This window comes from Ictidomys tridecemlineatus, unplaced genomic scaffold (assembly GCF_052094955.1).
Source record: "Ictidomys tridecemlineatus isolate mIctTri1 unplaced genomic scaffold, mIctTri1.hap1 Scaffold_89, whole genome shotgun sequence".
NCBI classification, from domain to species: Eukaryota; Metazoa; Chordata; class Mammalia; order Rodentia; family Sciuridae; genus Ictidomys; species Ictidomys tridecemlineatus.
This window is the reverse complement of record NW_027526129.1, coordinates 272,943-300,494: the sequence shown is the minus strand read 5'-3', so window position 1 is coordinate 300,494 and position 27,552 is coordinate 272,943. Positions and strand designations below refer to the sequence as shown.

The window sequence follows — 27,552 nt, the reverse complement described above, 5'->3', positions numbered from 1 at the left end:
GGCCTCAAAGTTAGTGAAATTACCAAAGGAAGTTTGTTTAAGTCAATAGTTTAAAAGATCAAAGAGGAGAGTGCATGATTCTTTGTCAACTGCAAAGAGAACACCTGACCTCTCCAATTCCAGGAGATGCATAGGTGGCCTTTCCACTGGCCCCACCTCCTTTACTAGCACATAAATTGGCCTCACTGAATTACAGCTTGACACATTTTGGCAAAAAAAGCCCAAATAGCAAAAAAAAAAAAAAAAAAAAAAAAAAAAAAAACAATTAAGAAGACAGAACTGCTGAAGAAAAGTGGTGATGGATCTGATCTCCAATTCTTCCATAGAGACCTGGGTCCTCCTGGCTATCTTCCTGGTGCTCCTATATCTGTGAGTAGCTGTCCAGTCTCCTCTCCACTGTTACCCTGGAGGTGGGGACCTAATCATGTTCCTCTTTTCTTTGTCTATTTGAAAGATGAAAAGAGATCATGGAATTGAAATTTCTATAAACACTTAAAAAGTTTCTATTGAGCATGCCTGGCCCCATCTCCTTTCCTAACACATAAATTGGCCTCACTGAATTACAAATTGACATATTTTTGGCAAAAAAGCCCACATAGTAGAAAAAAAATTCAGAAGACAGAACTGCTGAACAAATGGTGAGTTCTTGTGGATAGGGAAATTGGTGTTGAGATTTGTTTCTGGGGGTTATCTGATTGGCTCTGTGTTTCACCTAGAGGAATAAACCAGAATTCAGCATATACAGATAATTAATAACTATTATCACATGCAGTGGGAACCTCACTCCCTTTCAAACTTAGGGAATTCTGGGGAAAACCAGTTTACTTGGGTTTTGTCTCTTTATCTTCTTGGATTTCTGCCTATTGCAGAAGACATGCAAGAGGACTATCCCCTGTGCATGTGGTGACTCCTGACCCCTCTTGCCCCCAGCACCCTCTATATAACACACCAATTTCCCCTCAGACTCCCTGGAAGGTTGACTGCACAATTCCCTCTTTTTCTCCTGGCACTTTCCTCTCTTGTAAAACTCAATTATTTCACCCTGAAATTCACAGAACTGTTTTCTTGTAAATGATAAGTGTCTAGAGCAGAGAATACCTGACAGAAATTTTAATAAGTTTTATTCTTTCCTTTTGTATTATTTTTGCTCTCTCTGAGATATTAGCATCAGTAAAGAGACTTATTATCCCTCAATATGAAACAGTCTAGCAGCGTGAACAACATCACAAAGCCAAATTGGCTTTACTTCTTTTCCTTTACACTCCAACATAAACGCATGAATGAATATCATCTAGTAGGGAAATTGCTTTTACTAATGGGATCCTGACATCATGAAACAGAGGGAAAGAGGTTATTTTGATTGTGGGTAGGAGAGATTCCACACAGGTCACATCTGACATTTGTCTCAATTTCACTCTTAAAAATAAGGAATCAAAATAGCATGGAAAATGAAAATATAGATCTGTCTTTTATTGTCTGAAAGAAAAGGTACTACTAATTCAGGGTGTTGTGGCAACATAATCCTCTCTCTGCAGACATTCTCTAGTGAATCAATGTAGTTTAATTTTACTGTATGTAATGACAGGATTTGTACAGAGTATGTGAAAACTATACTGCCTTAAAAATTCTCCTCCAAAGAAGCAGCAAGTTCTTATTCAACTGTCTGGAACACATTATGGATTCTTATTTTATGTTGCATATTGTCTGCTCTGTCATCAGGACTGTAACTAAAATTTGGAAGGTCACCTTCTATGTAGTTAAAAGGAATTGCTGGGCATGTTGAGCTATTTAAACATGCCAGACTTTTCTCTTCTGTGCTACTATGGGGCAATCTTTGCAAGACTGGTTGTTTCGTGATTGAAGTAGCTGCCAGGAATCTCTTGTTCACCATTTTTCCTTTACCTAGTCTTTCATCTATTATCAATGCTGATAGGGGTGAAGATTTTAGGATCCAGAACCCTCAGGCATGGGGATGTGAACATGACACATCTGTGTTGCAGGTTGGCTAGCCCAAGGAAGCACCAGCCTTTGTGGGTTTTCATACAAGGAGAGTTGATGTAGAGAGGCAATACAAAAATTTATTTTATGATTGACTGCCTTGGTAAACATGAGCATGCCTAAATCTATGCTGCCATCTGAGCATCACCAGTTGGAGGATCAGACTCAATGAGAGGAGGAATGGCCTGGAGATGATTCCTCAGTCATTTATTCCTCACAGTAGCACTAAGAGTCTAAGGAAACTCAGCCTTCCTTCTTGCTCAAGTCACTTAGATTGTCTGACAATGGACTTGGGTGACACTCAACTTAGCTCACGTTGGTATAAAGCCAATGGAAGTCCCAGTTTTCTTAAATGTCACATTTGTCATTCAACAGAAATAAGAATACTATGACTGCTTCCAAATATCCATGTGAAGTCAAATTTAAAGAAGGGCTGAATGCTGAACCAGAGACATGGCATAGAAAGAAGGAAAAGTATGAAAGGTTTATGACCAAATTGCAAAAAATAATGTTACCATAGGTTCTCAGTGGACACTGTGTGCTTGAATGGATTTGGTTACTCAAAATCTCATAATGAAAGGCATGTCAAAGCATTGGCCCTTTTTTACTAGGAATCTCTACGTTAAGGAAAGGTTAACATACCAAATACACATAGCAACTGTGATGCCCTGGCAGAATGCCAGCCTGACCTTCTCAGGCGCAGTCAAGGCTGGGAATGTTTATTAAGAACAAACCCAGTTATTGGGGCAATGAAGACTCAAGTTCTTTTACCAAATCATTGTGCCTCTTGTGGCAGGAAGTTATCTCTAAGTGGTGTTGGAAAACAGAATGTGCCAGTTGGAGTTTTTGTTGTTATGTATCACTGACATGTTACCTATCTCACTGCCTGGTCCAGTTTCTAAGTCAGAGACTGGTCAGGACCTTATCTATAGAATGACAATCAGGGTGACCCGGCTTTCTATTTCACTTTATATATATGGAACCTACTCTCATGGGCTATTTAAGAAGCTGGGAATACCTGGGCCAACACCTTTGCCTTTATTTGGAACTCTTCTGTACTACCGCAAGGTGAGTGTGCTTGAGCTCCCTCTATTTTATCTCCTGAGTACAAATGCCAGTTTAGTGTCATCAATAAAAATGTTTATCTTCAAGAGAAATTTAGTAGTTTTTATCCTTTAAGAAACAATGTTCAGGCCCCTCCTGGAGCATGGGCAGGTTTTCCCTGGAGCTCTGATGTCAACTCTTCAAGAGCCTCAGTGGAACAGCTTGGATCTCTCGTACATCTGCATTTGATCTTCATGATGTTGTTCAGACTTTGAATTTTTCATAAAAATGATTTTTAACTTGCTCGGTGCACATTTCCACGACGATTATATTGTGCTTAGTATTTGAGCAAAAAATCTGTGAAAGAGGGCATGGTAAACACCTTCAAACATTCCTATTCTTTGCAAGGTCTCATGAGTCCCTTTGTAAATTAAAAATGAAACTACAATTTCTGAAGTACCCCAAGCATTCATAAGTTGACAATTTGCACATACTTAATTTTTTAATATGTAAATACCCTGTGGTTATTTCCATGGCTTCACCCAAGTTTTACTTCCTGTGACATATTTGGAGAATTTAACAGATGAAACGACAGCATTCTGCATTTCTTCTTATCATTCAAAGATAGCACCCTAGCAGTGAGTCTTAGCAACAAATAAGTATGAATGAGATAAGTTAGCCCTTGTATATGGATTTCACATAATTAAACACAAGATGTGTATTGTTTTTTAACAAAGGCAGTATCACATATGAAATGAACAGTAATCACATGATTTAAAAAAAATTTAAATTTTTAAACTAAATACAAGGTAACATGTTCCACAAGAAATGTGAATTTTCATCAAGCCTTTGTCATTAACCCGTTTAGATATCTGACTCGGGGCCTGACTCTTGACAGAAATTTATGAGCTCAAAACCAGAGGCCAGAAAAAAATGCTACACTCTGCTCAGATTATCTCTTCCAAACACTGAGGCTTGTTTATCATACTCTAATTCTATAATTCTGAGCATAATTATAGACCCCCCTGAGAATTATAGGCCCCCTGACACCCTGAGAATTCCATTCTGCTATTCCTGCTGAAAAGGCATTATTTTCTATTTACGCTTTCCAGATAAACAGTATACTAGACAGGCTGTAAGATCCACATAATTGGGGATCTCCCTGTGCATCATGAAAACATCATCCCTGAAATATAGCAATAGGAAGATTTCTTTTTAAGTGTTAGAAAAAAAACTTAGAGCAAGTACTTAATTTGTTGACTCCCATGGGTAGGAGTTGCATCTCTCCATCTTTTCCACTTTGATCTGGAAAAACAGAAGATGACTCCATTTTGGCAATCCTTACTTGTTCTTTCTCACTCCACAACATGCATGAGAATCACTGTTATGGTCTTGGTATCCCTCAGAAGCTCATCTATGAGGCAATGTAAGAAAGTTCAGAAATAAAGTGATTGAATCGTGAAATCCTTAATCTACTCTATACTATTTCCTCAGTAAGGATTAATTGGGGGCAACTGTAAGCAGGTAGGGTATTGTTGGAAGAGGTGGGTCACTGGGGGCCTGGCTTCAGGGCATACATTTTGTCCCTGGTTAGTGGAGTTTCTGTCTGATTCCTAATGCCACATCCTGAGCTGCTTTATTCCTTCACACTCTTCTTCAATGCTATTCTGCCTCACCACAGACCACAGCAACACAGGAAGCGATATATGAACTGAGACCTCTGAAAATGTGAGCCCAGTAAATCTTAGTTTTCTACATGGTTCTTGTCAGAGTCACAGTAGTGAAATAGTCAGCTAAACTACTCACATCAACATGGTCAACTTAGAGGTGACTGGTGCCTTGAACTTCCTCATTTCCCCAGTATTCTACGGAGATTCATGAGAGAAATGAAAAAAGATCTGGGGATGAATGAGTGAAGTGGCCTTGAGAATATCCCTGGGAAACTCACTCACTTTTTCTCAGCTTTGATTTTTTCACATCCAGGTGGAGGGAATGACTCAAATTTGGCAGGATTTCAAAACAGTCCATGCACATGAGAAAATGATACAGAAAACTAGACTTGCTTCATATTCATACTCAAGGACAATTAGTGAAACTATATCACACACCTGTAGTCCCAACCACTCTGGAGGCTGAGGTAAGAGAATCACAAATTCAAGGTTCATAGGAAACATGGCAATACCTTGTCTAAAAAAAAAAGAGGATAATTTCTTCAATATGTACAATACTTCAAGAAAATTCAAGATGGACTCTAAATTCCCTTTTCTAATATGCTGCAGTCTGGCTGGGCACAAATTAACCAAGCCGCCACAAAGCCTTGTAGGTTCAAACAGCAACTCTTTATTCTGGAACTCTCACCAGCACTCTACATACACTTCCCAGGAACACACTCCCTCCACAGGGCTCCACGCAGTCAATTCTCTCTGAATCCCAAGAGAACTCAACGGGAACTCAAAAGTAGCGAGCACCAGAGGCAGCAGGATCCGCTCTAATCCCAGAGCCACCCTAATCTCAGAGCAGGGTCATCTTTTAACCATTTCCTTCAGCAAAATGCCAGGCATCATTCCGACTAAACTGTGGCTCTCAACACTAATATCCCATTTATTTTCTCTTCTTTGCCTTTGGATGACTTAGAATAAGAGCTTCCCTCTAACTGCCAGTTATAGACCATATTCCAGTCTGATTTCAAGGGATTCTAATTATTGGTTCCTGAATTAAAAGCAGGGTTCAATATTTTCAAAATAACAATATAAATTCTCTTGTTTCTCCACCCAGAGTTTTTGGCAGTATGATGTCCAATGTCATAAAAAGTATGGGAAAATGTGGGGGTGAGTGCCACGTCCGGCTAACGGGAACCGAGTCCGGCGAGAGACATTGAGGTTAAAAAATAAAAAAATCACAGGACACCAAGGTTCTTCATCCAGGAGGAGGCATGTGTGCGCTTTATTGCCAAATTTGTTCTCCTTAAATATCTTTTGTAACAGGGGAAATGACTCAAAGGCGAGGAGAAAAGAGTAATAACTGTGTCCTTGGGTTATCGTCATGTCCCCTTTCAGGAGGCTCGAACAGGTCAAGCTGTTCCGAGAGACACATATGCTCGAGGTAGATAAACTGGAAACTGCAAGCCTGTATCACGGCCTTGTGAGCTGGCCACCTGCGTCACGGCCTTGTGAGCTGGCCACATTGACATGCAGAACAAGGAATTGGGGGCTGGGCCCCGGGGGACAGGGAAGGCCTGCTACCAGCAGGTGAGTATTTTGGAAACTTCCCTTGAGTAGACTTATTAAATGAGGCACTCCAGGGCAAGAGGACAATGCCAGCCCAGAGCTATTACTGGGAATTGATTACATAAAGCTTTTAGAGGCTCCTCCTCCTGTCAAGAGTCCCATATTTCACCAGATGTCATGGTTCATGGACAAGAATGTCATACTTTTGACTTTTCTCAGTCTCTGATGACCCAAAAACTCTTGGCCTCACCTTCTCTCTAGTGCCCAGCCTCAACCCCTTTTCCATTTTTTTCTTCATTAGGAGCCTTTAATACTGCATAGGAGACATTAAGTCAGACCTTCCTAAAATGTTCACCATGCATGGCTTAATCTACTTTCAAGATTGTCACATTGAATAAAAGTGACCTTTATATAAATTTTGGGGTTATTATGTACATTTGAAAGAAAAGAGGAGACAGAGATGAACAGATTGGGAAATGATTTGACCTCTGCTTTCTTTTGTTTTAACTTTCTCTGCAAGTGTGAAGTCTTGGAGATTTCATTTGTTTTTCCCTGACAATTAGGAGTTTTCACTAGAAGTATACACAGGGATTTCTCTGCCTACCTCATTCTACTGACTTTCAAGAATAGACTTCCAGTACATTTTAAACCACTGTGTTTCCATGGGCTTATGTACTTCATAATCTGCTAGGGTGAAAACAGCTAATTTCAGTAGCCATTTTCTTAATAATTCTTGATGAAAGCAGCTCCAGAGGTATTATTGTAGTTATTGTGTTCTATAAGCAAGTGGAAGAAGGCTTTGCCTCTTCCTCCCTCTTCATCGTCTCTCATCAAGTCCTCAAAACAGCAGAGCTGGCCACATCATCCTACCTAACTGGCATGGCTCATAAAGGCCATGTTGTTGATTGGAAAGAGCACACAGGGCTGAGTCCCCACTGATACAACCTTAGCCATCTCTTGTATCTTAAGCACTTGTAAGAACTTAATAATTTACTTGTCTATTTTTCTCTAATTTAATATACTTTCACATCAGAAGAAACAATTAAAGCATAAAAAGAGAAACTTCAGAAGTGGATAAAATCTTTGCCCCCTGAACTTCATTTATGGTGTTAATATTCACAATATTAATAAGCTTAACACCAACAAAACAAATAACCCAATCAATAAATGGGCAAAATGACTGAGCAGACCCTTCTCAAAAGAAGAAATACAAATTACCAATGAATATATGAAAAAATGTTTAACATATCTCCCAATTAGAGAAGTGCAGATTAAAACTGCACTGATTATAAAATATTTTTAAATACAAAATTATTAGAGAATGAGGTAGAAAACATGTACGCACCATTTAGACATCTCTGACCAGGCTCTTCTTATAAAGAGTTTCTTTATCTTTAAATATCCCTTCCCTGCTTCAGGTACATGACCTTCATTTTATATGTCCAGAATGTTCTTGTGTGTCATTACCTAACTTGAACTTGTATCTAGTGTCACTGTGCATTCTACAGTCAGGCATACGGATTATGGAATATCAGTTTGGATTCCTGGGTGTTGCTCTAACTGAAGAATATGTCTTAGTAGGTTTAATGAGCTCTTCTGTCCCAACACAGATTGTATGATGGTCAACAGCCTGTGTTGGTTATTACGGATCCAGAGATGATCAAAACAGTGCTGGTGAAAGAATGTTATTCTGTTTTTACAAATAGGGCAGTAAGCATTAATTTTTTTAAATTTCTTTTTTTAATTGATTTTTTAAAAATAAATTACAGCAGAATGCATTACAATTCTTATCACACATATATAACACAATTTTTCATATCTATGGTTGTATATAAAGTATGTTGACACCAATTCATGTCTTCACACATGTACTTTGGATAATGATGTGTATCACATTCCATCATTTTTGCTAACCCCCGCCCCTTCCCTTTCTCTCTAATCCCTCTGCCCTATCTAGAGTTTATACATTCCTCCCATTCAACCCCTCCCTAACCCATCATGAATCAGCTTTCTTATATCAGAGAAAACATTTGGCATTTGTTTTTTTGTGGATGGGCTAACTTCACTTAGCATTATCTTTTCCAATGCCATCCATTTATCTACAAACACCATGATTGCATTCTCTTTTATTGTGGAGTAAAATTTCATTGGGAATATATCCCCCCCCTTTTTATCCATTCATCCACTGAAGAGCATCTAGGTTGGTTCCACAGTTTTGCTATAGTGAATTGCGCTGCTATAAAACACTGATGAGGCTGTGTCCCTGTAGTATGCTGATTTTAAGTCCTTTGGGTATAAACCAAAGGCAGGGATAGCTGGGTCAAATAATGGTTCCATTTCAAGATTTCCAAGGAATCTCCATACTGCATTACATATTGGCTGCATCAATTTGCAATCCTACCAACAAAGTATGAGTATGCTGCTTTCTCCCTATGCTAGCCAATATTTATTGTTGTTTATCTTCATAATAATTGCCATTCTGACTGGAGTGACATGATAGTGGTTTTGATTTGCATTTCTCTGATTGCTAAAGATGATGAATAGCTTTTAATATATTTGTTGATTGAGCTTATATCATTTTCTGTGAAGTGTATGCTAAGGTTATTTTTAAAAATACAAATATTTATTGATTAAATTTGTGTCTTGGAGTAATCACAGCTTCACAGAAATTAGCTCCAAAACTGTTCAAGGAAGTTTCATAAAACTTTTCTTCTGTTTTTCCCAATTGACATGCTTTGAATATCATATTACTTATCTCTGAATGTAGTCTATTCCTGTTATTAGAGTAACCAGAAATTGACATTGATATAATCCGCAGAACTTATTTAGATTTCACCAGTTTTATGTGCCCGTGTACATAAGAGCCTATGTACATTTGGGCAAAATTGCTGCTGTGGATAAATCCATATAATCATCAGCTTTTTTGGGATATAGTGATCCCCAAGGCTCCCTCTTGCTAGTCTTTTCAAGTCCTGATGGGTCACTTGTCTTTTTCTCTTAACAGCGTCTCCATAAGAGCAAGTATTCTCTTTTATGGGGGACGCTAATACATGAAAAGATTTGCCTCTAACTTTTATGTTGTTCTTGTTTCTCTCCTAAAAGTTATAGACTTTACAATTTACATAAAAACCTATGATCTATGTAATGCTAATTTTAAAACATGGTGAGGGTTCATTTGTTGTTGTTGTCTTGTTTTGTTGGTCTGTGGCTGTCCAGTTGTTTCAGTACCATCTTTAGAAAGACTGTTCTCCCTCTGATCATTCTGTTTACACCATTGCAAAGCATTCATTTGGGCTGAGAGGGTGTGTCTATTTTTCACTCTGTTTTATTTTAGTTGTGCCTGTGCTCTTCTCTCCATTGTGTTTTTTCTTGCAATGAGTTTCATTACCACTTTAAGTACCAACCTTGGGGGATGGTGACTATATTAATAAAGCAAAGGAAAAAATATGTTATCATCTTGGGGCCAGGGTTGTGTGGTTCAGTGGTACAGTGCTTGCCTAACATGTGTAAAGGGCTGGGTTCAGTCCCCTGCACCACATAAAAAAAATAAAATAAAAATATTGTGTCCATCTACAAGTATATATATATATATATATATATATATATATATATATATATATATATATATATATATAGACAAAGAAGTTACCATCTTAACTTTTCTATGCATGCATTTGCCCCTTAGCTCAAAAAGATGTGACACCTCATCTGGGGGAGTCCCTAGTATTATTATCAGAACAGGGAAGACTAGTGGCCTCTCTCAGTGGGTTTTATTGTAATGAACTGGTCTTTGCTTCTGGCTTGTTGGTTTTTCTGATGAATTCATAGCCTCAGAATGCTGAGCTGACTTCTCAAACTCCTGTCTCCTGGTGTGTTAAGTTAGCATTAGAGACTATCATACTGTTTAACTCCTTATTTTCTGTTATGTTTGTATGTGGTGCTGAGGATCAAATCTGGGCTGCATGCATGTCAGGCAAGCGCGCTACCGCTTGAGCCACATCCCCAGGCCTCCCACTTTATTTATGTTGGTTTTTTAATTTTTCATACAAATTCAGAATAAGTTTGTCTGCAAAAACCCACTTGGTGAGATTTTGATAAGAATTCAATCAAATCTATAGATTACTTTGGAGAAAATCTGTATCTTTTCTGGGTTGAATCTTTCAATACATGTTATGCTTCTCCATTTCTTGAGATTTTCTTTAATATCTTTGATCAACATTTTATACTTTTCTGCATAGCAATCCTGTACTTGTGTTTATATCTGTTCCTAATGTGTTTCATTTTCTTTGGAGTGACAGTGAATAGTATTGTGTTTTTAATGTTTTTTTTTTTTTACATTTCCCTTGTTTTTATATAGCTTGTTTTTGCATGTTAATACTGTATCTTACAACCTTGGTGAACCTATTTATTAGTTCTAGAAGTTTTAAAATATTCTTTGAGATTTTTCACATTGATAATTTTGTCCCCTGAAGACAGGGTCACTTCAGGTTCTTTCATTTGCAATTTTTATGCCTTTTTAAAAACATTGTCCCATTGCTCCAGTACAAATTTAGAGTATAGTAATATTGGATAAGAATGATAAAAGTAGAAAACTATACATTCTTCCTGAACTTAGGAGAATAGATTCACCATTTCACCAGTAAATGTTATGTTACCTTAAGGTTTTGTTGTTGGTTTTGGGTTTTTTAGTATATAGAGTCTGTTTCAGATTGAAGAAGTTTTTTTTTCTTCCTAGTGTTTTGAGCTTTCATCATGAATGAGAACTGGATGTGTACCTTTATAAATAAAACACAGTGTTGGAAGCTGAATGACAGCTTCCAGCAGGTTGGATTGACAGGCCAGTCTCAAGCTGGGAAACATAATTATCTTTCCTTTTCCTTCTGTCCCTCCATGTTTGTGTAGTGGGAGATGATTCAACAAAAGTGCTTCCATATAATTGCATAATTTTTTCAGAATTCAGAAGAAGTTCCTAATATTTTAAGTTATTAGATACTATATTTAAGTGGCTATATCCTGGCATCCCTTGCAAGACATTTATGCTGTACATATATGGAAAAGCATAACTGGTCTAGGCAACCTAGTTTTCCAAGGTTATCTGGATGACTGTCATCAATCAGTTTTTTCCTGTGCTGCCTGTATAGGATGCCCTAGGTCATAATGCTCTCTGTACCCTGGAAGAACAGTTTACCTACCATGAGGGGTCTTTGTATTTACACAGCAGCTGTAATATAAATACTGAACATGCATCTGGTGGCTGGGTACCCCCTCTACCCTCACAAGAGAAGAGGAATTTGGGATAAAAGTTTATGGAGCATCTAACACAGGGAGAGCCCCCTAGTAGACACTCAGTAAATAACTGATTAAAAAAACTGATGCCTGTTTAACAAGTTCTCTACAATGTGGAGACTTCCAAAACATACCTCATACAAAATGTCTTTTTTTGTGTGAACTTCAGGTAGTTTTGCCATTGGGATTTATGCAAAAAGCTCTATTTGCAGCAAGGGATGAAGAGTGGAAGAGATTTCGAGTCTTGCTGTCGCCAGTGTTCTCCAGTGGGAAACTCAAGGAGGTAATAAACTAAGAGGACTTTAGTTAAAAACTTAAATAAGGATTTGGGGATAGGACATGTGTGAGAACATCATCGTTTTCCAAAGAATATTTCACTAAGTTTGAAATTTCTAATTAAAAAAAACTAAAAGTAAATATCAGAAAGATCAATACAGTAGAAGGAAGGGAACAGAGGGAAGAAAGAGAGGAGAGAAAGGGGAAGTATTGGGACTGAGTTAGAACAAATTATTTTTCCATGCTTTTATAATTATGTCAAAATGAAACTTATTCTTATGGATAAATAAAAAGAACTAATTAAAAATTTCAAATGACCTATTGTCTTTATATCTAGAAGAGATATTATTTTATTATAAATATCTCATACTTTATAATCCTGGGAAAACCAGAGCCTCGGGGACTCGATTCTCCTCTAACTGTGGGTGAAGTTGTGTTTTGTGCTTAGAAGATCCCCATCATTAACCAATATGGAGAAGCATTGGTGAAGTACCTGAGCCAGGAAGTGAAGAAAGGCAAGCCTGTCACTGTGAAAGAGTAAGTAGCAGGCAGCTCTGTGGTTCTGAGCTGTTTTAAGACCTTCCAGCACCCTGCCAGGGAACTGAAATTACCACTGTTGAGCTACCCCCTGACCAGACAAAAGTAAGTGTGTGCTGTCACAACCACAATGGGCCACACAAGGAGGAGAGGCTCCTAGGATGAGGCAGGGTGCTGGGACATCTGTGTACAAAAACAGAATTAGTTTATCTGCTTGATCGTCAATGTGGATATTATGTAAGTCAAAACACATATTTTACAATGAAGAACATAATCACTCAGAAGTTGAGGGTAGAGCCTAGGGAATGTTGGATGGGGGGAAGTTTCTTGTACCTATTGAGCAGGGATAGAAAGATATAACACAGAGCTAGGGATGTAGCTCAGTGGCAGAACACTTGCCTAGCATGTGTAAGGCACTGAGTTTGATCCTCATCATCACATAAAAATAAACTGATAAAATAAAGGCATGCTGTCCTCTACAACTAAAAAAAAATATTTAAAAAAAATTAAAAAAGAAAAATACCATGCAGGCCATGGAACAACAAATCTCTTCATGGTTGCACTGAGAATATCAGCAAAATACAAAATATGAAATATTCTCACCACTTGTTCCTCCAGTCTCAACAGAGATAAGGTCCTGAAAGGATATGGATTACAACTACCATATCATTTGTTATATAAAATGGGTTATTTTGACCCATAAACAACCACTGATACTTGGTGAAGGTGATCCCCCACTCACTGCTTGACAGGGTCACAGTGAGAAAAAGTGTTGGAAAAGCCGCTCTCCCACTGTCTTGACAGGGTCACAGTGAGGATGAATGCTGGCAAAGCCATGCTGGTTGGTGGGTAACCGAAACCATGAGACCCTTTTTTTTATGTAATTGGGACTTTGCATTTTCATGCATATGCTTCTCACAGGAGGCATGAGTATGTTAAATGCCAAACAAATTAAATCTTAGATGGCTAGAACATAAAAGGTAGTTCATGCCTTGGAGGGTGTCCTACTACCCAACATATCAAGGACAATGTAGAAGGCTATTCTTCTATCTTAGTACATTGTGGACAAACCTAATAACAGACAACAATCATCTTCTGAAAGGTCATGAGAACTAGTGCTCCTTGACTGAGAAACAAAGAAACTCTTTGAGAAAGCAGCTCAAACAGTTTTATGAGAATAAATTTAGGAATTAATTAAAATAGATTTATAAGACACAGTTTTAGAATAATGTTAGAAATATTATTTTATTTAGATTCTTAAGTTTAGAAATTCTTAAGTCTTTAGTTGTATAGGTTTTTGATATGTTTTAAGGATAATTCATAAACTTTAGGATATTTTAAATATAATATTTAAAGGGACATTTTTAGATGGGCATTTTAGATTAAAAATAAAGTACAAGTGTACTTTAGGTTAATGATTGGTTAGGAGACTTAGAGTCTGGTTACGTAGTTTGACATTAGTTAATAAGAAAATAACATATCTTGGGAAAAATAGTAAATCTTGGGAAAATCTGCAAAAGTAAATTAGTGACATATTTTATTAATGATTCTGTACTTTTAATAATTATATAACTGAAGGTCATATCCTGGAAAAATGTAAATTAATGTACCCTCAATCATGGTTAAGGAAATGTCATGTCTTGGCAAAGTTTTAAATTATATAATTAATGACGTATTGTGAATCTATAATGATGAGAAAAATTGTAATAAAAGGGGACGCAGAGAAAGCTGATTTAGCTCTCTCTCTAGATATTGCTCGAGGGAAGGACTCCTGTCTCATCTTATCGCGGACGCAACTCATCCTTCAGGACTCCCTGGACCCCGCTAGGGCAGGACCCCGGCAGATACTGTCTTGGGAAATCTGAGAGAATATGTTCCCCACGTTGTGAGATCATCCAAGTACATTTTGAGAAAATTTTCAATGTTTTAACTGAGGATATTCTTACTCATTTCCTTTTGTGAGATTCTGCCCTTGGGGCCACTTTGGGTCCTGAAGTTCAGGACCTCTCAGGAGCTGTAGCAGTGGGTGCAGAGAAGGGGGGGCAATGTTTCTGCCTCTCAGAACAGGGTGTTGCTTTTATGTGATGTGCTAGAGAGGAATCAGCTCTGGGCACAGACTGTGCTGAGGCAGGACCTAGGTCAAGGTCACCTATATTGGATCTCCTACCAGGAGTCAATTATAACACCTTGGTTTTGCTGAAGCTCCATACTTAATCATCTTTTATCTTCTGCGCTCCACTCACTGAGGTAATTTATCTGATTATGGGTGTCTGTCTCTGTGACTGAACTCCTTGAGCTCACTACCCTAGTATCCCTAACTCCCCTGGCACAGGGGCAGCTGCCTCACGGCATTTGATAGGAGCATGGACTAGTCATTTGATCAACAGATATTTCTGACGGTTTGTGAATGTGCTCATATCACTTCTTCCAGCATGTGTAGTAGGAGAGTAAAGCAGTACAGATTGAAATTTTACATTTCTTTTTCTACTCAGAATTTTGGGGAGCTACAGCATGGACGTGATCGTTAGCACATCTTTTGGAGTTAATGTCAATTCCCTCAACTATGCACAAGATCCATTTGTGAAAAAAGCCAAGAAAGCCATTGGTTCAGATGTCTTCCATCAAATTTTTCTTATAATTAGTATGTGGATCACCGTTTCTTTTTTTTTCTTTTAAAATAACAACTTCATTAAGATATTATTTACATACTATATGATTCCTTACAATGTAAAACTCCATAATTTTTAGGATGATAAATGATATGTGCAGCCCTCACCATTGTCAAAACTCAGAAAACTCATTATCTTTTAACTGTCAGCTTTCAAAATGGTTTATGCTAAACAAACACTACTGTATTTTCTATTTCTTTAGCCTTGCATATGATGCATACATTATAAAAATGGGGACATACAATATGTGGTCTTTTGTGATGTAAGGTGATATCATTTAGTATTTTGTTTCCAAGTAAAATATATATCAGTATTTCATGTTTATGGCCAAATAATATACCATTGTATAGATATACTACAATTTAGTTATACTTTCATCAGTTCATAGACATTTATGTTATTTCCACCTTTTGGCTATTATGAATGGTGCCATTATGAACATTAGTGTGAAACTTGTTTGTGAACTCTAGTTTTCAATTTCATCTGAGTATATACTCAGGAGTGAAATTGCTGCCTTACAAAGTACTTCTGTCAGTGTTTTCCATAATAGCTGTACCATTTAATATTCTTACCAAAAGTGTATGAGGGTTCCAATTACTTCACTTATTTTCTAACACTTCCTGTTTCCATCTCTTATTTTAGACATTGTAGTGGATGTGAGATGTCAACTTATGTGGATTTGATTTGTATTTTCCTGTTGGTTACTGATAACAAGCAATGTTAATCACTTTTTTATTTGTTCTTTTCAGATATACATCACATATTTATAAAAACATAAAGTATACCTTATTCTAATTAGGATGGCAGGCTTGTGGAGGTACATGATGTGGAGATTCACTATGAGGTGTTCATCTATGTACATAGGAAAGATAATTCAGATTCATTATTTTAAAGAATGTCTATCCATATCTTTCCCCACAATTACCTGAAGTATTTGTATTTTTGTTTTGAGGCTTAAGAATTTTACTGGTGTGATTCTGTACCATGTACAACCAGAGGAAGGAAATCTTGTGCTCCATTTGTGTACAATGTGTCAAAATACATTCTACTGTCATGTATAACTAATTGGAACAAATTAAAAATAAAAGAAAAAATAATTTCTAAATAATTTATTTGAAAAAATACTTCTTCATATATTCCTTACACAGTTTCTTATCAGATTATGATTTGAAACAAGCTTTTCCTATTCTATAAATATCTATTTACTTTCTTGATAGTGTCCTTTAAAGCACAAAGTTTTTAGTTTTTTGCAGTTTATTCCTATCATGGAAGGTATTCCATATCCCAACCATTAAAATGAATGAGCTGGATTTCAAAATCTTAAAATGTATTAATATTAAAGCTGTAGTGTTCACAAAAGAAAAGCAATTGATAGTAGATGCATGCAATTTGATGTCATTTATATAAATGTTAGAAACTGAACAGGTCTTGAAAACTTAATATTTAAATCATTTTCTTTTATTGTTTGTGCTCCAAGTATCAAATATAAGAATTGATTGAAACCATATTGACTTACATACTTTTTATTGTTTACTACTAAAAATTGTAGTTTAGCTCTGATATTAAGGTAGCCCAATGATTTTAATTTAAGTTTAACATTCAGGGCCAGGTGAGGACAACATGTTATTCTTTTGCATGTGGCTATGTAGTTGTTCCAGCACCATTTTTTGAAGAGTGTCTGCCCTGTTCAATGGCCAGGGCACCTTTCTCAAAATTCCATGGTCCATAGACATGTGGGTTTATTTCTGGACTCTAAATCCTATTCCATTTATCTATATGTTTACCCATCTTGTAGGACCACATTTTATTTTTGCTTTGGAGTGGGTTTTTAAATCAAGAAATGTGAGTCCTACAACTTCAATCTCATTTTCAACATTATTTTAGCTATTCCTTTGAATTCTATGTGAATTTTAAATCAACTTGCCAATTCCTCAAAGGAGCCAGCTAAGATTCTGTTACAAAGTACATTAGAATCTGCAAATCAATTTCAGTACTATTGCCATTTAAACAATATTAAGTTTTCTGATCCACAAACCTGAGATGTTTTTCCTAGTCATGTAGATCCTCTTTCTTTTATTTCAACAATATTTTGTAGTTATTATTGTGCTTGTCTTGCACCTTTGTTAAATTGATTCCTATGTATTTTATTCTTCTTAATGTCATTGAATATAGAATTATTTTTTAATTTCTTAGTTTTTCTTTTGGGTTGCTTATCACAGTGTAGAGAAATGCAGTTTATTTTTGTGTACTGATCTTGTATCATAAAATGCTGGTGAACTTTTTATTACTTACAGTATCCCAAGAGAAGTGGTGAGAGAGGGATGCTTGTCATGTTCTTGATTTGGGGTAAAACTATTACATTATTAAGCTACAAATTTTCATAGATATCATTTATCAGATTTACAAAATTTCATCCTAGTCCTAATTTGCTGAGGGTTTTATCACAAAAGAATGATTTTGAGAATTATTTTTCCACGGGGAATGTTGGTTTTGATTTTATCAAATGTTTTTTTCTGCATCAATTGAAATAATCCTCTGTGTTGACTTTTTTATTTCATGGATTTGGTGTATTACACAACCATTTCCTGTGTTGTCTTTGCTTGGTATTAGTATTAGGGTAATACTGGTCTTTTAGAGTATATTCAGAAATGCTCTTTTAATTTTGGAAGTGTTTTTGAAAAATTGGTATTAGTTCTGTATTTTGTAGAATCTACTATTAAAACAATCAAGATCTGGGCTTGTATTTGTGAATAATTTTCTATTACTAATGCAATCATGTTACATTTTACAAGTTTATTCATGTTGTATATTTACTTCTCAATCAATTTCTGTAGTTTGTGTCTTTTAGGATTTTCTGCACAAATATATGTGAACAATCAAATTGTTAGAATTCTTTCATAATCCTTCTCCAATGGTAGTAATAAATTCTTTTTTCATTTCTCTTGCTATTCATTTCTTTTTTAATATTTATTTTATTTTTTCATTAACATGTATGAGTTATGCAAATAAATGGAGTTCCATGTGATGTCTCAACACATATACACAGCATACACAAATGAAATAGAGCCTTTCTTTATCCACCTTCTGCCATAGCCCTTTCCAACCTTTAATAATCACTATTATACATTCAGGTCAAATATTTTTACCTTCCACATATGAGAAAAAACATGTGGTACTTGTACTGATGTGTCTAGTTTAGTTCATAAGCTGAATGTCCTCTAATTCCATCCACTTTTAGCTACAAAATACAGAATTTCATTCTTCTTTATGGATGAATGTTCCATTGGGCATATATGTATGTGTGGGTATATATATTTTTTATTTTAATATATATTATAAATACATAAATTTTATATTATAATATATAATAAATAAATATATATATATCACTTTCTTTATCCATGCATTGATGGATACCTAGATTTAATGCACATATCAGGTATTCAGAATAATATAGAAATAAATCTGGATGTACAGATGTTCCAATCATATAGAAAAAATATATTAATATAAAATATGTTTTATATATCTATAAAGTATTACATATATAAATGATATATATTTTCATAATATAACAAATTTTTAAAAACATAATGGCCAAATACCCAAGTAATCCAGTTTAAATATAGAAAAATTCTCCAAATAGTTATTTCTCAAAAAAAATGACTTAAAAATACATGAAAAAACTATTCAATATCACTTGGTGTAAGGGAAATGCAAATAAAAACTACAATAAGGCATCATCTCACCCTGGTTAGAATGACCATTATCAAAAAAAGAAAGAATGAATGAAAAAATAACAAATGCTAGTTAGATGTGGAGAAAAAATTCTCTTACATACTGTAGGTAGAAATGTACACAATTCTGGAAAAGAGTGTGAAGGACTCCAAAATAAATAAAAGTAGATATACCTTCTGATCCAGATGCCCATTTCTAGTACATATTGAAGGAAATATCATATGAAACTGTTATGCCTTTGTATTTCTTGGTCAATCTGGCTAATGGTTTGGTGATTTTTATGACATTTTCAAAGGGGTAAGGTGACATATACACACCTTTTGTTTTTGTCGATTTTATTTCTTTTCTATTTCATTTGTTTCAACTTGAGTTTTATGATTTTCTTTCTTATGCTTCCCTTTTGTTTAATTTCCTCTTTTCACCATTTTATGATTTAACTTAGACTATTGACTTGAGAACTATCTTTTATAAAACCTATACATCTGTAGCTATATGTTTATGAGCACTGCTTTTGCTACTTCTCCTAAGTGTGATATAACATGTCATCACCTTAATTCACCTAAAAAACAACTTCTAGTTGCTTTTGGATTCCATCTTTCATGCTTGACAGTTGTGTCTGGAAGTTTTATAGTTAATTTGTATTTTTGTCTGAGTTTCCTGATTTTCCATCTGTTATTGATTTCTGGTTTCAGTTCTTGACAGCTGAGAAACATAGGTCAACTTGTACCTATCCTGCCTACTTTTCCTTGAATGCATAATTAATTATAGCACAGAGTATAAACTGTTTTACCCAGAGACCCTATTCCAATACACAAAAGGGTAAGGAGCCAGGGAATTTAATCCTCTTCCTTTTATCAGTCCAGTGGCATTGATGGGGCCACTGATCTCCTGCTATGGTGGCTGCAACCCCATGTATGAAATGCCCTTGCTCAGCCATGAACCAGACACCAGGTACTGGCCACAGAGGCAATGGCTTCTGCTGGAGGAAACTGATGATTTTTCTCTTCTGTATTTTTTATAAAATAATCAATGCTCCTGGGATGTTGCCTTTTCATCAAGGTTTCTCTTTATTTTTTCTTTCACTTTTTTTCTAGTGATATTTCCATTCCTTAGACCAGTGTTTCAAGCATTAAATGTCTACAGGTTTTCAAAAAGTGCTCTGGATTTTTTTAAAAATTCTGTAATGAAGGTGAAACAAAAACCCCTAGAAAATAAAGAAAAGGTAAAACCTGGTGGTGGTGACATGACAATGTTCGCTTTTTGATCATTTATTTGCTGTGTACATCTGACTTGTGCATATACAAATGTACATGTAATTTTGTAAGTGGTGCTGGGGATTGAATCCAAGGTCTCATGTATGCTAGGCAAATACTGAATCACTGAGCTTCATTCCCCAGTCCCTCTCTGTACATTTTTTAAAGTTGATGGAATACTTTAAAATTTGCACTGGAGAATTTTTACATTTTGGTTAGAATGAAGATCAAATTTAAAAAAGTCAAACTGATAATGAGTAAGATTGAAAATTTTTGATACAATAATAGACATGATGTTATGTCTTGAAAAAAATATCATTCAAATAAAAACCTTATCATTTCCCTCTCATTCAGTAAACTGTCAAAATAAAAATCGTATTTCAAAATAATTTTACTGTTAAAAGTATTCCCCAAATCTTAAACTGATGAACAATCATTACAATTCCAAGCCCCCTTTATATCTTAATTGGCACATTCTTCAAAGGAAGGTCCTATTGGGCACCTGGTGAAGTATGTGTATGTTAAATCTGAGTCTTTTCCTGTCCACAATCAGGCCGTGCTCTTCAGTTACCATCAAGGTAATATGATAACCCAGGTTTGCCTTCTGCTTTGCCTGGAGGTCAGCACAAGAATGTCTCCAGGTCAGGGAGGCAGGACAGACATCCCCAAGTGTGACTGAAGATTGAATCATGTACCTAATGGGTGGAGGATTTGATGATACACAAACAAAAGCTAGTAATCATCTTTGAAACTACCAAGTGTATTCAGTGTGGTCATTGAATAAGAATTAAGGAAAAATAAAAGAATTGAAGTCCAAGACCACTTCCTGGTCAAGCAAGTATGACAGGAAAGGGAGACAAACTCAGCATTATGGGGAGCAAAGACCAACAGATATTGGACACCATAGCTGGATTTCTCTCAGGAAAATATCCTGTTTTCCATGGTTTGTACATGCATATTTTTTTCACTTGTGGGTTGTGTAACCCTAGCCAGACTTCTGGACTTAAAGGACCCATATTCTAAGAAGGGAGGTGAAATGCTAAATTCAAGATGTACTTCTGACTTTATGACTGATTTTGTCATTCCCATTTCCATTTCTAATTCCAGAACCGCATTGATTTTCTCCAGTTAATGATTGATTCCCAGAATTCCCAAGACAAGGAGCCCTACCAAGGTAACCAAGAATGTTTCATGGTCCATTGACACGGAAATTCAAATAAGCAAATTATCCTGAAAATATACACATTTTCTAGAGAAAATAGATTTCCACCAAATTGCAGGAAGATACACATTTGGATATTGCAAATGGTGCCCACATGTACTGTCTAGAATCATACAGATGTAACAAGGCTCAAAAATTGAAGGGAAACTAGGAAAAAGCATTTCAGTCATGAAGTTAGTCTGTTGTCTTTTTACCATCAACATCAGAACAAATGATGATTTGAAGCCTCATTCAGATACACTGAATCAGAACCTCTGCCTGGATATTTGCATTTGTACATCCAATCAGGAGGTTCACTGTTCCAGTAGTGGTGAGGGTCAATGGCAGTACTGGGTGAAAATGTGTTTACTAGCTTCATCTGATATTAAGATTAACTTTTCCCATGTAATTCATAAGAATGTTGTGGGGGAAACCTCCGATACTGTGTAAATATCCTATTCCTCAGCATACTTTCACCAACTAGTTTTATCATACATGAATGATTTTTGATATAAAGCATTTGAATTATGATGTTTACAAACTGCTGTCTTTATCATTCTATTGTCTACTGTACATTTATGAGTTGGTATTAGATTGTCAGAGAGTTCCATTCTTATTTATGTCAGTATGATGTTATATACTATGAATTTATTCTCTTGCTATCATTTTTTATTTTGATGGTCAAATTCTCTTGGGCTTAAGTCTTTTAACAACTTATCCCTTCTCTTTCTGTTCCTCGTCCCTCTTCTCTTCCTCATCTTATATTTTGATTGATAAAATTGACTATATTTTATAGCAGTTTAGGTTCATAACAAAACTGAGAAGAAGGCATAGAAATTTCCCATATCCATTTTTTTCTCGAAATTCATCTGTTTCCCCCATTACAAAGGTCCCTCACCAAAATGCTATATTTGCCACAATCAATGAACCATCACAGATAAGTCACCTTACCCCTAAGTTCATAGGTGAACATAAGAGTTCTTGAGTTTGTACATTCTATCAGTTTTGATTCCTATATAATGATATATATCCACATTGTAGAAACATACACAGTATTGCATATGTTTTCTCAGATTGTTTTGGAGGAACATTCTTGCTTTCTGGTGCAAGAAACTCTAGGTTCCTTGTCTATATCCTTTGATCAGGCCTGGAATCACCCATTTTTTCTAGAAGCCCTGGCTTTTTTAAGTGAGAGATGGTATTAGAAACCAAAATCTGGAAGTGTAATGTGACCATTACTACTGTAGTTTCTTTGAGATCGTTTCTCTGAACAGAGATATGAAAATAAAATATATTAGTGCAGACTGAGCAATATAAATATTTCTATGTGAGTCCATATACATGGTTGAAACAGTAATCCTCTCCCTGATTCCACTACAACTTTCTGTGTTGAATGAAGTACTAAATATAGTATTGTTCATACAGTAAGCACTGTATACGTGGCTATGTAGCTTTTGGCATGTAGGTAATGTTACTGAAGAAGTGTACTTTCTATTGTTATTTAGATTTAATTCATTAAAATTTAAATTTAGATAGACACATATGGTTAGTGGCTACCACTAACTTAAGTGTAACTTAAGTTTATACTCCAATTTCATTTTAGTATCATTGGGTTTATGCCAGTAGTGGGGAAAATTCGGTTTGAGTTTTCCCACAATAGCATCATAGAAAGCTTCTGTAAGCTAGAATTCCATGTAGATCTTTTTCACACTCATTTTGTATTTTTGTATTATTTTTTGTTATGAATTACATCGTTGGAATGTATACCATATTTCGTTCAGGTATTTGAGTATCAACAAATCCTAATCATTTCTCCAATCAATGAGATGAATACTTGAATGTGACATTTTAGGAGAAAAGTCAAGAGAAACAACATCTTCTATCACAAAGGCTGTTTGATGATTATGAAGTTCAGCAAATAGAGGGGATGTGTACTAAGAAAGATGACATTCAGCCCAAGATTGATAAGCAATGTTAATTTCACTCACTGAACCCCATCATCCTATGGCTTCTGCCTAATGCCCTGTATCAACACATTCTTTCTTGTGTGATTTTAATACCACTCATTAGGCTCTGGTTAATCACTACTCTTCTGGGTTATTTTTCTCTGTATAGTTTCTGCACACCCTGAGATCATCCAATTTGAAAACTGGTGCCCCAGGTCTTCTATTACCTGATGATTCTTAGGCTAGTTTGTGAACAGAGTTGACTACATCTCATGGAAGTTCAGATTTCAGTTTAGTAGCTTGAAACTCTGTGTTTCTAATAAGCTCCTTGAAGCTTTTGATGCTGCTGGTCCATGGACCACAGTTTGTGTAGAAAAATTTCTCTGTGGCTCAGTATAGTTCTGTCAATTATGGCCTTTATTTTCCCTGCAAAGATGCCAGTATTGCAAATGCTTTCAAGGTTCTTCAAACTACATTCTAGATAGAGTAAGTTTATTTTTTTCCCAGGGGAAGAGTGCTACCCACTATTTATAGCTAAATAACGTTCATGATATGCAAGGCACAGTTGAAAAATACTGTTTGTTTGACATCCATACTGTCTCTTGAAATCACCCAGTTGTGTTCGTGGTGGGGGGTGGCAGAATGAGGAATATTATGAATTGCTCTTCCAGTTTTTCCTCATTGGATTTTGGATCATCATTCTGATTTATGTTCATGTGAACTGTAAAGTGTGCATGTACATGCTTAGACTAAATTGTCTTTCCTCTCCTTTTAGGTCTATCTGATCTGGAGATTGCAGCCCAGTCTATTATCTTTAATTTGGCTGAGTATGACACCACTAGCAACACTCTTTCATTTATTATGTATCTACTGGCCACCCACCCTGATGTCCAGAAGAAGCTTCAGCAGGAGATTGATGAGACTTTGCCAAATAAGGTGAGTGAATGGCACCTGGAGGGGAGAGGAGAGTTAAAATCTCTGGGCATCTCAGTGTGTTATTGGGCAGTTCTAAAATTATGATGGTTATTAAATACTTTGCAAATGCTATGGTATTTTACCAATATGAGTTATTTGAGGAGCTCTGAAAACATCAGTGTACTGTGTCAACAAAGTTTTAAGTTATTTCCAAATCTTAATTTACAAAAAATTTCTTTCTTGTCAGGCACCTGTTACATATGATGTACTATTTGAGATAAAGTATCTGGACATGGTGGTGAATGAAACTCTCAGATTGTATCCAATTATTGAGAGAATTGTGAGAGTCTGTAAAAAAAGATGTTGAACTCAATGGGGTGCGCATTCCCAAAGGAACAATCGTGGCTATACCAACATATAGTCTTCATCAAAACTCCACGTACTGGCCAGAACCTGAAAAGTTCTACCCTGAAAGGTACAGGGCTCCTGAGAAAAAAATCCACCCTTAAGAGGCTGTTTCACACATGTTCTGAGGACTTTTAGTGCAGATGGCATACATGTGATTTTAAAATTTTCTTGTTTTAAGAACATTTTAAGAAGTCTTTTACAAAGTGGTAATTGTTTTAGAAGACAAACATTAGAAAAAATAAATGACTATAGCCATTTAAGGCCCTAGAACATCAAGATAAGCCCTATCTATTATTAATGTGATTAATTCAGTATGGAAATTTTTATATAAATGTGTAGTTTTTAAGGACTGAAATGCTATCACATTTCATTTGATGTTAAACTGTTTTTTATTTTATTTAACAGTAATCTATAAACCTTTCTGCCACTTGACCAGTCTCTTATTTTAGATGCTTATCTTTTTTAATCATTTTAGGATTTTTGTCCTGTTCACTATAGCTCCTTGAATTTTCTACCAGCTTTAGGAAGCACTGCTATCTTCCACTTGATTAAACATTGCTTCCTGGTTCCTCCAGCACAATTGTTAAATACAAGTTAAGGCCTAAGAACCACCCCCCACCCAGATAGTTTAAGCAGCCTCACTGAGGATGGAGAGAGCTCAGATCCTCAGAGTTTTGTCTCTGGAGTGTTCTGGGCCAGCTCTTCATACTATCCACATTTGATGACTTTTTCAAAGCCAAGTAACCTGCCCCCAAGACACCTGAGATATTCATCCTTAAATATGTCTTGACCTTGGTCTTCTGAAAATTTTGATCCTTGACCTTGGTCTTCTGAAAATTTTGATCCAACCTCACAGTTTGCACTCTGGAAAGAGTTACTGTTTTCCTGTAGTTGAACTGAGGAGCAAAATAAAGAAAGTTTTCAGGGTAGTGTCTGGGGGGTCCAGTGGCATGGGATCAAGACTACTCTTGGCCCCTAATGTTACACTTCTTGATTAGAGTGACCTTGTCTTGTTGGTTATGAGTTCCTCAATGCCAGTTTCCTCCAATTTCAGCACTTCCAACTTTTGAACTTCACAGATACAAAATCAGAGATTACACATCTCTTTGATTCACTGAGGCATGATAAGATACTACATGCTTAAAGTGCATCAGGGACTAGACCAGGATGAGGAAAATTACAAATATGTGTGGTATAGAGGACTCTTGACATACACACAAGCATAATCTACAGACAGTAGTTTGGAAAACGCTTTCCATGCTTCCGCATCTGCTCATCATCTGCTCAAACAATTATCAACCAACCTCATCAGACCCTCCACACACCACAAACCCTCCAATAGATTCCATATTACTTTGATTCATAATCACCTATAAATTTGCCAAAATGTTCTCAAATATATAAGAATACATTAAAAAAAATCACAATGTCATTATCACTTTCTCCAAATCAACACTTTCTCCTTAAAGTAATCAAAAAACTAGGGCTCAATTTAAATACAAACTGGGTTCAACATTCCAGATATTATTTCTAACCTTATGAGACAGACTCAGAAGACAATGATAATATTCTATGGAGAGAGAGGCAGAAACAGAAGGAGAAGGAGAAAATAGATGAATGAGGAGGAGGTAGAGGAAGAGAGGAATTGTGTAAAAGAAGGGAGAGAGGAAGGAAGGGAGACAATAAGATCCAGATAAAAAGGAGTATAGAGAAGAGAGGTAATCATGGTGGGAGAATTTTCTCCTCCTTCATCAATAAAAATATGAAATGCAGGAGTGGAAGTTATGGTAGGAACACACTTTGCTTCATTTATATGCTCATTTTCTAATTTTTTAAAGAGTGTGTATGGATCACAATCCTGAATATAATTTCAGTACTTAAAGACATATTTTCTTTTAAATAGCATTCATCACATCTTAACAAGACAGAGAGCTCCTCTAGTGTAAGGAGAATGAAAGTTCTGTAGGTTTCAATTCTTATAAGAAAAGTCACAGAAGGATTTCAGTGACCATTCCACAAAAGAATCCTGTGCTTTGCTGCTTATGAATGTTTAGGAGACAACCCCAATTATGTAGGTTTCATAGATTTATGTCTCAATAACTTATTTTCATCTACTATTGTGAAATTAGGTTCAGTAAGAAGAACAAGGAGAACATCAATCCTTACATATACAAGCCCTTTGGAAATGGATCCAGAAACTGCATTGGCATGAGGTTTGCTCTCATGAGCATGAAACTTGCTCTCATCAGATTACTGCAGAACTTCTTCTTCCATCCTTGCAAGGAAACACAGGTCAGGACACTTTATGAAAAAGTAAGGTCTTGTGGGTAGTTACATTTAGTTGAGGAACCTATTTAAAGAAAAGTATCTGCTCACTCAAAGACTCTCTTTTGAGACACTTGTGCAATGTTAGGCTTCTTCAGTTTTAGAGCTCTATATCTGTGGCTTTATAAAAAACAAGAGATTAAAGATCAGGTAGCTAAGGAATCCCAGACACAAGAGGCTGAAAGTATTTTTTACTTGTTTGTATAGCTTTATTGTCTGAAATGTACTTTTTCTGATTCTTTCTGTTTTTCGAGTTTCATTTACTACATCTAAATATACTTGCTTAATGTTTGCAGATTCCTCTGAAATTAAGCAAGAAACCATTTCTTCAACCAGAAAAACCCATTGTTCTAAAGGTTGTGTCAAGAGATGAGCCTGGAAAGTAGAGTCTAAATCTCCCTGAAAATCTCTGCTATGTTCTTCAAAGAAGATGTATCTCAGAAGAAAAGACATATTGATTTTCTCTATAAATAAAAAATTGGTCTTGAAAATAGATTTATGGGTGGATGATGCTCTTGAGTTACTAGGAGGCTGGACCTTTTCTGGGCTTGTTCATTGTCTGTGCAAAGAATTATGTGTTGTTTGATGGAAAGGAGGTGACCATCTGTGTGACAGATATGAAAACTCAGCCTCTCTGGTTTTGGAGGAATTCTATCCACCCACCTCTGCACCCTCACCTCTTCATATCTGCCCTTATAAATTCTTAAACACTGATTCAGTAACTCAAAA

General features: G+C 36.0%; 1 pseudogene across 1 annotated transcript; it reads left to right on the top strand.

Moving 5' to 3' along the window:
• The first annotated feature begins 283 nt into the window (after positions 1-283).
• Positions 284-27,552, top strand: LOC144374817 (cytochrome P450 3A9-like; annotated as a pseudogene). Its single transcript, XR_013434096.1, has 13 exons — positions 284-368; positions 2,972-3,066; positions 5,818-5,870; positions 7,880-7,979; positions 11,725-11,838; positions 12,280-12,368; positions 14,861-15,009; positions 19,870-19,997; positions 21,136-21,202; positions 23,951-24,111; positions 24,338-24,565; positions 26,628-26,790; positions 27,120-27,552. The product of XR_013434096.1 is annotated as a cytochrome P450 3A9-like (transcript).